Genomic DNA, 12,567 nt, shown 5'->3' with positions numbered 1-12,567 from the left:
GCCACGCCATATGGTCACATCCGGGGCAGGCGGGGATCGAACTCATGCGGAAGTGGCTTTCTAAGTGCTGTGCTTTTAACCCGCTGCGCCACCAGGGAGGGCCGCAAGCATTTTTTTAATAAAGATTTTTTTTAAAAAAAATTTATACATACAAGAGCCTCTGGGGTGTAGGCCAGAGGTACGGGGAGTGAAAGGACTCACCAGAGACAGTGGGGAGCAGAACAGGTGGATCTACACTGCTGAGGGAAACAGTGGGCGGGACAGGAGAAGTCTGCTGTGTCAGGTGGGTCAGCTCCCTGGCTGGGGATTGAACTCGTGCTGCAGTGGCTGCTGAGAGCTTGATAGCGCTGACTTTAACCCCAGTGCCACCAGGGAGGCCCTCATGTTGCAAGCATTTTAGGATTGTTATTTCTCATCCATGTAATAACTCTAGGATTGTTATTTCTCATCCATGTAATAACTCTAAAATGGAGGGAAAATTCCCCTACTTTGCAGATGAACAACAGGCTAGAAAATGGCAAATTTGAGATTCAGACTCAAGTCTTCTGATTCCAAAGTTTGTCTTCAAATAGGTCACATCTGCAGAGACATATACAGGACAGAAGTCTTCATCACAGGAGTCAGCATCAGGATGGTGTGCTGGTTAAGCCAGTGCCCTAACAAGCCAGCTTATCCACTCTGAACCTGCTCTGCAGTTACAAGCTGTGTGACCTTCAAGTGTTATTTAACTATTAGTGATTCCTCACCGATAAACTTGCTAATAATGAAAATTGCTTATTTGATTTTTATCAAATAACTATCTGCATACCAGTAGTATGTGCTGAGTATCAGCAATGATACTGTGCAAAGCATCAGCAGTGACATAGTGGCGGGGGTGGAGGAGTCAAGTATAAATCGGTTTTCTTATCAATAAATTATGGACATTATGCTTTATTCACCAAATTCACAGAGTAAGTTCCTACTATGTGTGGCATAGTGGGGACTTTTATAGGATCAAGTCATGGTACTAAAAAAAGGCAGATAAGGTCCCTGATAGCATGATGCTTATGTTGTAGGAGTGTAGGAAATAAATAAATACACAATGCCAGCACACATTATAAATATGATGCAACTGAACAGCAGAGGTATTCTGACTGGCCCACCTAACTTTACTAACTTGGCACCTTAGAATCAGAGCTGTGTTTGTCGGGCTTGACAATGTACTTGAGCAGGTAGAAGGGTGGGGGGGGGGGCGGTTGGGCTGGGGGGGAGGAAGGAAGGGAATCTGATTTATAGCATTTGTTCATTTCCATGGTTTAAATACATTCACGCCAGGCTCCCTACATGACATCAAAGACTGAAGAACTGGAAGGAGATGCTCATGGCACAGCATTAAAATCCATTTCTACTATACAGATGCAAAAGATGCCACGAACCTCAATAACGTGGATAATTGTCAAGCATAGCAGACTATTAGGGGGGCTGAGCTTTGAATATTTGTTACTTTGGCTTTTAATAAAATTTGTGTCATTGCAATATTATATTATTCTATAACTTAATTTTAATAATGGCTGGTTTTAATAATAACAAGTGGTTCTCAAAATCTTGAAAATGTAACAATTGTTTTTGACAGCTGGTAGGAGCTGGCTCCAAACATCGCCATTTAGGCTGCATGGAAAGAGGAGACGGGGTCGAGGAACGGCAGGCTGAGTCAGTGTGGCGTCATTATGTGGGAGAAGGGTCCTAATCTCTTCACTGATTTTCTCCCAACAATCCTGTTTTATCTACCCAGAGGGAGCGTGGGTCTGAACACCAAAAAGCACAGTCTAAACAGAGGAACAACTCTGGCATTCCTGTTGGGCCACGTTGCTCCTGCAAGAAATTTTAAGCCCTGTAATCCTGAGTGCATACAATTTATGACTTGATGCTCAGAATACGGTAGATTCTCTGTAACAGAGGGTATAACTCTTGACTGTTTAGTAAAGGAAGGCCTAAGAGGTGGATTTTCTGTCCCCCTGCAAAAGCCAACTCACTCTTTCCATACACCTGGGGCCTCTTGTCTCCCAGGGTCCACATGCTTCCGACAGGCCCACCCAGGGAAGCGTTTGAGCCAGATGATGGTGTTGGGCTGGGGCAGGGAGGTGAGGGGTAGGGGAAGCGGTTTCTCCTTTCTTCCCACTCAGTATTTGAATGTTCCATACCACAGAGTGGAAGAGAGAGAAAAACATTTTCTGTTTTTCCTGGTAAGGCAACTAGCTTAAGTAAGCAACCTTCAAAGCATCTTAAGGACAGAAACATAGAGAAAAATTTCCCTCTATCCGCTCCTCCCCCTTAGCCTAAATTTCACTTAGTGATGGTGGCTGGAACAGGAAGTAGAAACACCATGAGATATTTTACTCTTGCCACATTTCCAGCAAAATGCTGGAAATCTCATCAGGAAGCTTGACCTTCCAGACTGGAGAGCTTCGTGTCCAAACCAAGAGGACGGGAAGTCGGTGGAATGTTCAGGTCAATTTTTTAACTTTTCTGTAGCACATGGGTAAAACTGATCATTTGGAATATACAAGTGTTAACTTTTAGGAAGAAATTATTCAAAACTAAGCAAACCAGTTTCTGTGAAAGAAGTAACCCCATACATCTACTATAAATTATCTTAAGCATAGTTGTACAGAACTGTTTCTGAGCCAAGATATTTTAGCAGAATCACCAGGGATATTTTACAAACTGCAGACTCTAGATCTAGTGAATCAGAATCTCCTGGGATGGATCTCAGGGATGTATATTTTTTAAAAGCCATAGAATTGATTCTGATGAAGGCTGTGGTTAAGATCTACTGGGCTACAGGCAAATCAAGCTGCACTGTGTAATCGAGATTTGGTAACTTTTTTTTTTTTTAAAGATTTATTTTATTTATTCGTACAGAACTGGGGTACAGGCCAGAGATGCGGAGGATGAGAGGATTCACCTGGGACAGAGTGGGGAGCAGAACAGGCAGATCGATGAAGTACACTGCTGAGGGGAGCAGCAGGCGGGTCAGGAGAGGTCTGTCATGCCATGTGGATCTCCTCTGGAGCAGGCGGGAATCGAACTCATGTGGAAGTGACTCAAGCTTCTTAGTGCAGTGCTTTAACCCGCTGTGCCACCAGGGAGGACCCAAGAGATTTGGTAACTTTTAAGATGGGACATTCCCATTCCCGATTGCAATCTGCTTAATAGCTTGGGAGTCAGAGATGTGTGTTCTAAAACCACCTCGACCACTAACTGGGTGCCTTTCATCAAGCGACTTGGTTTGTTCTTTCACTGAACAGTATTTCTTGGGTTTCTGTGATGTGCCAGGCATTGGGTATATATTAATGAAAAAATGTTTTCTACCCTTATGAATTTTACTAACCAATAAAATGGGCAGACATTAATCAAAAAAGCTTTCAAATACATGTACAATTTTACTTGGTATGGCTAGGCTTTCACTTCTCATCTGAAAAATGAAATACAATTTACTGGATCCTTTTTTTTTTTAAAGGGATTTCTTCCTGAGATTCCAATCCCAGCCTTCCTATATACAATATAATTATATGAGTTAGGTTCATTGATGCAGAAAACACAATGTCGAAAGCCACTATCACTTGAATAACTTAAATCTTAAATCAATGCACATTTATCATCATAATGCGTCAATATAATTACAAAAACAACAATATTGTATAAGAAGTATTATTTCCTCAGCTTGCTAAAAACAGTTGCCATATATGTGGATTTGTTTATTTCTTACTTCCTGACTTCTCCATGATCTCCCTAGGACCCAAGGTGCAGAGGTTAGAAATCCATGCACAAGATCAGTGGTGTGAAATTCCTGGTACTTGAATAGCAATTGACATCATTATCAATGACAACACCTCCACCCCTACTCAAACTCCTTCTCAACAAAGTGTTCCAGATGGTCACCACCAATTGGTGGCAAACAAATGAAAAATTACTTACATAACCTGAACTGAATGACTGCTAAAACTGCCCTAATTAAAAATTGTATGAATTTATGTAAAAATTCAGAATCTCTGAACCCATGAATCAGTTCCACTGTCTTGAAAAGCACAAACACCTTCTCCCCTCTCCACATAAAAGTACTCCAAATATTTGAAGATTCCATGTGGTCCGATTTTTCTTCCCTTTGGGATAAAATCATCCCAGATCCTTTATCTATCCCTCATATTCTGTCCCTCCTCCCCCCAACCTTTGACGCTGGCCCCTGGACAAGTATTTGTGAATGCCTCCCTGAAGAAAAGACCCCTGAAAGATACCCAGACAGGAGTTCCTCAAAGGTATCTGCAAATACCGAAAAGACCAGAAGCTTCTATTGATTGAAGATACACCAGCTTTAATGCATGAAGGTCATTAAGACCCGTGACTTAAAATAACTGGTTATTTTTATTTAGAAATACATCTTCATTTATTGAATCATTTCCTACTTGGAGGGGGAACCAAATCTCTCACCTCTGGCTCATGAAATTTCTTTCCCATGAAAATACTCAAGTGCTTTTCCTCAGCATCTCCTTAAAATGGATAATTCATATCCTTTCCAGCTATCAAATGGAAAATTTCTCCTCCAGATTGACCCATCAGGCCATGCCAAATTGTCATTAAGTATTGCAGGACTTGAACATAAGCTATTTGCCTCTAGCAGTACAGTCAAGTCAAAATGAAACGCTGGTCATTGATAGCCATTGACCATTTGAACTAATATGTCTTCTGTGCCCAACTTTCTCTTCTGCATAACAAAGAGTGACGTTGTTGTTGCTGCTCCTGCCAGGTCCACTGCTGTTCAACAACTAAGCCCGGCATCTCCCTAACCTTTGCTGTCCCCTTTTGCTAAGGGATTTGCCAAATAAAGACAATAGATGTCAGCCGAATCAATCAGAGTTCCTTTCTCAGAATCTGACCAGGAAACACAAAAGGAAAATAGCACAAGAGAGCAGCCACACGTGCTGGCTGCTGAGTCACCTCCGTGAGACACGCAGACCTTGCTCAGTTGAGTCCCTGCACACCTTCACTCCAGCCCCTTTCTCTGTGGATGCTGGTCCCAACTTGGCTTCTGGTCTTGGATTTCCATGTGATTCCATTCTTTTATTATTCCACACACACCTGGTATCCTCTTCCTTTATCTGAGCTATGAAACTTGTTTTTTTAAGATGTAGTTTTTTTTTTTTTAAAGATTTATTTATTTAAAAAAAAAAAGAGATTTATTTATTTATTCATACAGAACTGGGGTACAGGCCAGAGGCTCAGGGGCAGTAAGAGGCTTCACCAGAGACAGAGTGGGGAGCAGAACAGGCAGATCGACAAAGTACACTGCCGAGGGAAGCAGCGGGCGGGTCAGGAGAGGTCTGGCTCGCCATGTGGTCTCCTCCCGGGCAGGCGGCAGGCGGGAATCGAACTCATGCGGAAGTGGCTTCAGATTCTCAGTGCTGTGCTTTAACCCGCTGCGCCACCAGGGAGGGCCTGTTTGTTTGTTTTTAAAGATTTCTTTTTTTATGCATACAAGAACTGGGGTGCAGGTCAGAAGTGCAGGGGGGTGAGAGGATTCACCAGAGACAGAGTAGGGAGAAGATCAGACAGATCTACTGAAATAGGAGATTTCAGTTGAAATCTCTGCTGAGGGGAACAGCAAGTGAGACAGGAGAGGTCGGCTGTGCCATGTGGGCCACTCCCTGGCTTGGAACAGAACTCGTGCTGCAGTGGCTGCTGATGGCTCTATAGCTTTGAGACTTTAACACCTGCGCCATGAAGGAGGGAGTCCCATGAAGCTTATTAAAATAAGGCTTGGGCCCTCCCTGGTGGCGCAGCAGGTTAAAGCACAGCACTGAGAATCTAAAAGCCGCTTCCGTATGAGTTCGATTCCTGCCTGCCCCGGAGGTGACCACATGGTGTGGCAGACCTCTCCTGACCCGCCCCCTGCTCCCCTCAGCAGTGTACTTCGTAGATCTGCCTGTTCTGCTCCTCACTCTGTCTCTGGTGAAGCCTCTCACCGCCCCTGAGCCTCTGGCCTGTACTGTATGCACAAATAAATAAATTAAAAAAAAAAAATAAGGCTCTATTTGTCCTGACCACTAAGCCAAGTGCTCACACCTCTGTCTCGGTTCCTGTCCATGCACAGTCTTGCTAAGAAAGCTCTTGGTCTCTAATCCTCTTCCTGTTCTGGTGATTGCTCTTTCTCTCTTGCTTGTCTGGTTGTAATTCACATGGTAGACAACTGTTATGATTTACATACATCCAATTTACACCTTTTAAACCCCAGTGGAATTAATGCCCTTGATGCTTCTGGTCCTTGGGATCCTTGGGGACTTTGTCCTGTCCACCAGGTGAAATCAGCCTAGTTCACTCTTGAGCAGCATATTTAGAGACAAGTGAGAAAGAATGTCCCAACGCGTATATAAGGAACAAACTATATATCCCTACTCCTATGTCCATCCCTCTCCAAGTGAAATGATTTCCTCAATAACTCATTCATCCACATATTTACAAAACAATGACACAAACTTCAGGCAATGCTTAGCAAACAACTTATCTTCAGTTTTCCATAACTGATATATATATTCTTTCTTCTTCCAAAGGAAAAGCCATGTACTAAAATGAGTGCTTACTAAGAGCACCCAACTCACTTAAAACATCCCCAAAAGAGTTAGTTTCTTTGAACTGTTTCCTCACTGTTAACTTAGCAATCCTTTTACTAAGGTATGTGGTCTTCTAGCTCTTAGTAGCTGCCACTCCTGACTTCCTCTTGCTCCCACAAGCTCCCTATAGAAACGGCCATCTCTAGGTGTGACCTCGTCTTTCCAATGGAGGCCCTGTGAGGAAATCTCTTATACCTGTGTGTTTACACCATCCTTTCTTCTGTCCAAAGATGCTGGGGAACCAGATTGCACAGCACCACTCATGTCCTGATCCCGTCCACCCTTGTTCCAGTGGGAATCAAGCCTTTACCTCACTTCTCACTTCACACCCCTTCCTCTAGCTTGAGGGTATCATGTCCATGAAGAAGGTGGCTTCACAAAAGACCTTAAGAATGTAGTTTTTATCAGACACTCAATTCTGAGACTCTCCAAGAATTTTTATCGGGCCAAGATTCTCTTGCATCTACCACAACAACATGGGGAAGAATCGGCAGTCCCAACCCCACTAACTCTACCTCATTGTTCATGTCATCTTTTCCCACCTGGCCTTCTCATCAGTCAACTGTAACTATCTCCAAATTGCTTGGCTATCTACTCTATTTGCTCTCTTTTCTTTCTTCCTAAAAAAGTGGAAAAAATGTTTTCCCTATTTTGTATCTATCTGTGCTTGATCTTTCTCCTCTTCTTGGATCTCCATCTAGAGGTACACCATTGGGAATTGTTGATATTGGATCAGGAAAGTACTACCCCTGGGGTGAGAGAGGGGTGGTGAGGAAGCTGGTAGAGGCGGAAGACAGGGCTTAGGGAAGTTAGGATGCCACCAGTGGTCAGTTACAGGAGAACCAGCAGGGACACTAAAGACTGAAGTGAACAGAGGTGAGAAGCCAGATCCTTGAAGCAGTCTGGTCTCAATACCAACAGGAACCACAACCAGGTGCTCCTGATTACCTCACTCTCACTACAAGGCCCAGGCTTGACATGCTGGGATTATTTCCATGCTTTTGGCTGGAGGCAAAGAAGCTATCTCACTCATAAGGCCTTTCTATTGTCAACACCTTGTCATTGGTCTTCTGTTCAACAGGATCTGCAAACTTCCTGATTCTTGGCTATGGTCTCCCATGACTGATGGGAGACCATCCCATCAATATTTGCATCTTCCTGGTCTCTGAGCATCAAGACCAATTCAGATAACATTGAGGTAGAGCAGTATTTTATGAACTTTGAGCTCAGGGTTCTAGAAAGAAATAGGATCCAGAAGGTACCACTTGAAGGCCCTCAAATATGAGGAATGGATACCAGCTAAAAAGTGAAGAATACCAGCCAAGATGAATTCAGTGTCCAGGGGACTCAAATTGCATTTCAAGGTATCCAATCAGAGACAAGCGGGCAAACAACTCAATCTCACGTGAACATCTTAACCACTATGGGAGAAAACCACTTACAGGAAGCTAAGAATGCCATTCTACAGATGAGGTCAAAGAGTTAATGAGTGCTTCCATATGTGGTTATCTGCAGAGGAACTGGTACTAGGACTGAGTCTCTTGCTAGTGCTCCTAAGTTAAGCCTGAGTTGCAAATAAATATCTCTTTAAATTACCCAAGCACTCAGAACCTATGGGCATCGCTCCAGTGACTTGGATTAGCTTGACAGATGAAGGACTTTCACTAAGGAGCTACAGTTCTATTTTCAGGCTCTGAGAGAATTTATCCAGAAAACTCTTTTCTAAAGTCTGAACATTCTTTGGCAGCATCTTTCTGACCTCCTCTTTAGTCCTACCATGCTATTTGCATACCACGTTGTCAGCATTTTCCCCTGTCCCCCTCTCACCCCACCACATTTCTGAGACTTCAGGCAGACAGGAAACGAGCTAATCCCCTTTCACGGCCATCGCTAAGTCATTTTTTGACTTGCTAGTCAATGACAAACTAGTAACTATGCTACCATAAAAATGAGAAATGCTTACAGCTACAAGTCATTTTAGGAAAAGAACTACTGAAATCAGTACAGAGACTACCTAGAACTTTCCATGACTGGACACAAGGCCAACCTATTCCATCTGCCCCAGACCAGGAGACTCTCAGGGCAGTCATAGGAGCCAATTAAAATTGCTAGTTGCTTCACTGTCAGGATATGCTTCTATATCATTTAAATCCTTCAAGCTGCAGTTTGAAATTGGTTCTTTTGACCAAACTGCAAAAATTGTGTATTTATTTAAAGCAATCTTCTGATCTGTATTATTTGAATGGCACATTCTACTGGCTTTGAATAATGGAAACAACACAACATATTACCTATGGACCCATCCACTGTAATGTGTGTGTCTATCACTAGCATGTACAATGTGTGTAGCAATGTGTGTGCTGTATGTATTATATGTGCACTGTGTGTGCACACAATGACATACCATGTGTGTATCCTACATGTACATTATGTTGCACACACTATGCATGTATACCAAGTGTGTGCAATGTGTGTGTGCCATGTGTATATTCTATGTGTGATATGTAAATGCCATGTGCATGCTATGTGTGTACCATGCACGTGCATGTGTGCACTGTGTATACAGTGTGTGTGCTGTGTGTGTACAGTGTGTGTGCATACTATGTGTGTATCATGTAGGTGCACTATACATGTGTACCATGTATGTAATACATGCAGGTACCATGTGTGCATGATGCATGAGTACCGTGTGTGTGCTGTATGTGTGGTATGTGTGAACGTGTGTGTGCTTGTGCTATGTGTATGCCGTGTGTGCGCCATGAGTGTTTGCTGTGTGTGTGCTATCTGTGTGTGATATCCGTGTGCACTATGTGAGTATATGATCAACTTTTTATGAGTGACTTTTTATTCCAGACTTTTGCATTCAATGGTTTTGATAAAATGCAAGTTGTTACACTGTGGATTCACCATCTTTCAGTTACCCCCCTCTTTGGGGAGATGCGTTCTAGCTGATAGCCCAAAGGAAGATATTCAGCGTAAGTAAATGTCAGATCCCCTTGCTCTGTCATTACCTAGAGTAGAGCACTTAGAGCATAATCAGGAAAAATGCGTTTTTATGCTTGTTGTGGGGTGAGGAGCACATGAGGACAACAGGAGAGTGTATTAGTAGCAAAACTCGAACTTTTAGGGATTTGGCGATGTTGGTTTTAAAATGGAATTTATCCTCAAATCCCAAGATTACAGATTTCCTTCCAAACTGCATTCCCTACATGGTTGAGAGAACAGTTGAGAAAGAAACTGCTCTCCCTATTTTGATTGACATTAAAAACACTGCAAAAATAGTTTGGAACTTGAGCTCTTTAAGGGAAGGACAATAATCAAACTATAGCGTTCGTCTGCAGCCTTTCTCTCACACTTACTCAAAACTGCTCCAGGAAAAGAAATTCGCAGGGAATTCTGTTCTCATATATCACTTCTAGAAGGAGAGAGAGAGGCATTCTCAAGAAAATTATCCCCAAACTTCTAAATACAAAGAGAAATGATTATTTAATGACTCACAATCCAAAGTCACCTCACCCCACGGAATATATTCAAGTTGTGTCAGTCATTTAGGCTGGAAACTTCTCATGTTTGTTTGGGCTTATTTAAAAATGACCAGGTTTGCTCTTCTTACCACATGCCATCTAGTCCTCATTTAATTTCTGGCCATACGTGCCTGGCTTTGCCAAAACCTTAGAAGGATTTTACTGTTTGAGTTTACGAGTTTATCCGCATAGCCCTGTTACACGCTGGGAGCTGTGAAGATCAAGTATTTTGTTCTCATGCAATTTTTTGACCATGTGTTACCACAGCACAGAGCACACACTCCCCACCCCCTTTCCAACCAGGTCTTTCTAAAAGGAATTCCAGGTTACTTCTCCTGCTGTGCAAGATGCCGGGAGAGTCTGACTGTGGGTTTCCTCCCTCTCTGCAACACACTTCCAACCTACACCGTGTCAAACGCCCTACTTACGCTCAGGCACTTTTTCAAACAGAAAATAGCATTTCCTAAGACATAGCTTGGCAGGATGTTAAATGAAGTTTCTAAAAACACACCCACGAACCCAGGCATTCTCTTCATTATTAGGTTTTATAGGAAACAGATCATGGTAGGTATCTCTGTCTTAGCAAATATCAGATCAGTTACATTAACTCAACTGGTACTAAGTAGCTGGGCTCTTCCCACCTCTCACCCATTTCCTTGTAGCTCTAGATGTTCAGGCTTAAATACTGCTGAGCAGAAGAAAAACCAAAGTCTCTGGTTCAAAATCATCTGTGTTTGACTTCTCATCAACCTAAGAAGTCGTGTGTGCGTATGTGTGCGTGTGTGTGTGTATGTGTGTGTATGTGTGTGTTTTAAGCGAAACCTCTTTAGAGAAGCAGGAGGGAGGCTGGTTGGAGCAGACGGGCTCTCAGGTATACCCCCACCCAAAACAAAAGGCTGTCCTAATCAAAGCTGTCGGGGTCCCTGAGTCTGAGTCTCCCCACGACGGCTCCTACTTGACTCGAAGTACAAGATGTGGAATCTCCTCTCGCTTGTCTTCCGGCAACATCAGCCCGCAGAAAAGCCTGATCTGGTTTGAGAGTTTGCAGGGAGTACCGGCTTCCACAAGCTTCCAGCACCCGCTACCTTGCCCACAAATGCTGACGACCCAGAGAAAAGCCCCCAGTCTCTCTGGGAGAGATCAAAGAAAGCCCTCCGTGCCTTACCTCTCAGGCTGAAACTTCTTCCTGGGGACTGCGGGGGAAAGCAGGACCGGTTTCTTTCCGCAGGCGCACAGCAGGAGGGCAGGCAGGCAGCGGTGCACACTGCTCTATTCAACAAGACTCCAGACCGCCCTTCCCTTCCGTAGCTCCTCCCAGAAGCCCATGCTAAGTGAGCACATACCCCTGATGTTTACTGTCGGCAGCCGGTGGTATGCATTGTCCTGTAGCTTTTCTAATAAGCAGCCAGTGACGACACCCCGGGCCGAGGTGGATGCAGTCTGGCTGCGGAGATGCCTGTCATTCCCTTGGCATGCTCAGGAAATCACTCGTCAGAAAAACCAAGACCTAAAAAGCTTGAAACTGCGTGCAGGCTGCCAAACCAGCCCGCGCCATGCCCTTTTTTGGTTATCCCTTGCAGGGCCTCTGGAAGTGAATCCATTGTCAGGAACCATCCGAAGAAATGTTAATCTTGGAGAAAGAGGCTGTCTTGTGGAGCACAAACGGGACTTTGAAAAGCAAGCACAGGCTAGGAAACTCCAAGTTCGCAGTCCATAAGTTTATGGGGGTGGGGGTGGGGAAGGCTTTGTACTCCAGGGAGCCTTCAGAGCGAATTTTTCAAAAGGAGCTGTATAGCCACGATGACATTAAATTGTGAGGTAATTTTAAAGTCGCGAACCAGGTCTGGTATACAGGCTAAATTCTAACCTGCAAGAGGCACAGTCCCTTAAACTATTTCTACATGGTGTTATAAACACAACAGACAGAAACCCTCAGGCCTTTCAGAGGAGGTTAGTTCGCCAGAATAAGCAAAGTGCTAGAGACTGGCTAGACTGGGTGAAGCGGGCTCCATTCTCCTCCTTGGTTTCCACATCACCTCCATCTCCCTGGCCCTTGCTTTTCTCAGCTTTGGCAACAGGGAGCTCCGGGGAGAAATAACGCACCACAGAAAGGGGATGAAAAGACTCAGGCCCTGGTTTAGGTGTAGACAGAAAACACCAGGTCTAGAGACTTCTGAGACATACTCTGATCAGGTCTTCATTGGCAGGAAGTGTGAGAATGAGGTGAGAATCAGGGGATGCAGAATTAGGGTGGAGTCACAAGCCCACTTGGGCACCCACGCTGTGCACCCACGCTGTGGGCTTACGTTCCAATCAGAAGCCAACCCCCGGCCCACCAGTATCCCATTCAAGCACTTGGTCTTTGTCAGGCCCGAGGCCAACATCTAGCTTATGTCACT

The 12,567-nt window shown here is 44.0% G+C and overlaps 1 protein-coding gene across 1 annotated transcript in view; it reads right to left on the bottom strand.

Annotated features, from left to right (window-relative positions):
- The window catches only part of CALD1 (caldesmon 1), a 167,818-nt gene extending 156,236 nt beyond the window's left edge, over positions 1-11,582 (bottom strand). Inside the window, exon 1 of the mRNA XM_012720775.1 lies at positions 11,334-11,582. The gene's annotated coding sequence lies outside the window, so the exon portion shown is untranslated. The remainder of the gene's footprint in view (positions 1-11,333) is intronic.
- Positions 11,583-12,567: the final 985 nt, after the last annotated feature.

Source organism: Condylura cristata, unplaced genomic scaffold (genome assembly GCF_000260355.1).
Source record: "Condylura cristata isolate star-nosed mole 26May11 unplaced genomic scaffold, ConCri1.0 scaffold00005, whole genome shotgun sequence".
NCBI classification, from domain to species: Eukaryota; Metazoa; Chordata; class Mammalia; order Eulipotyphla; family Talpidae; genus Condylura; species Condylura cristata.
This window is presented reverse-complemented; position numbering and strand designations above follow the sequence as displayed.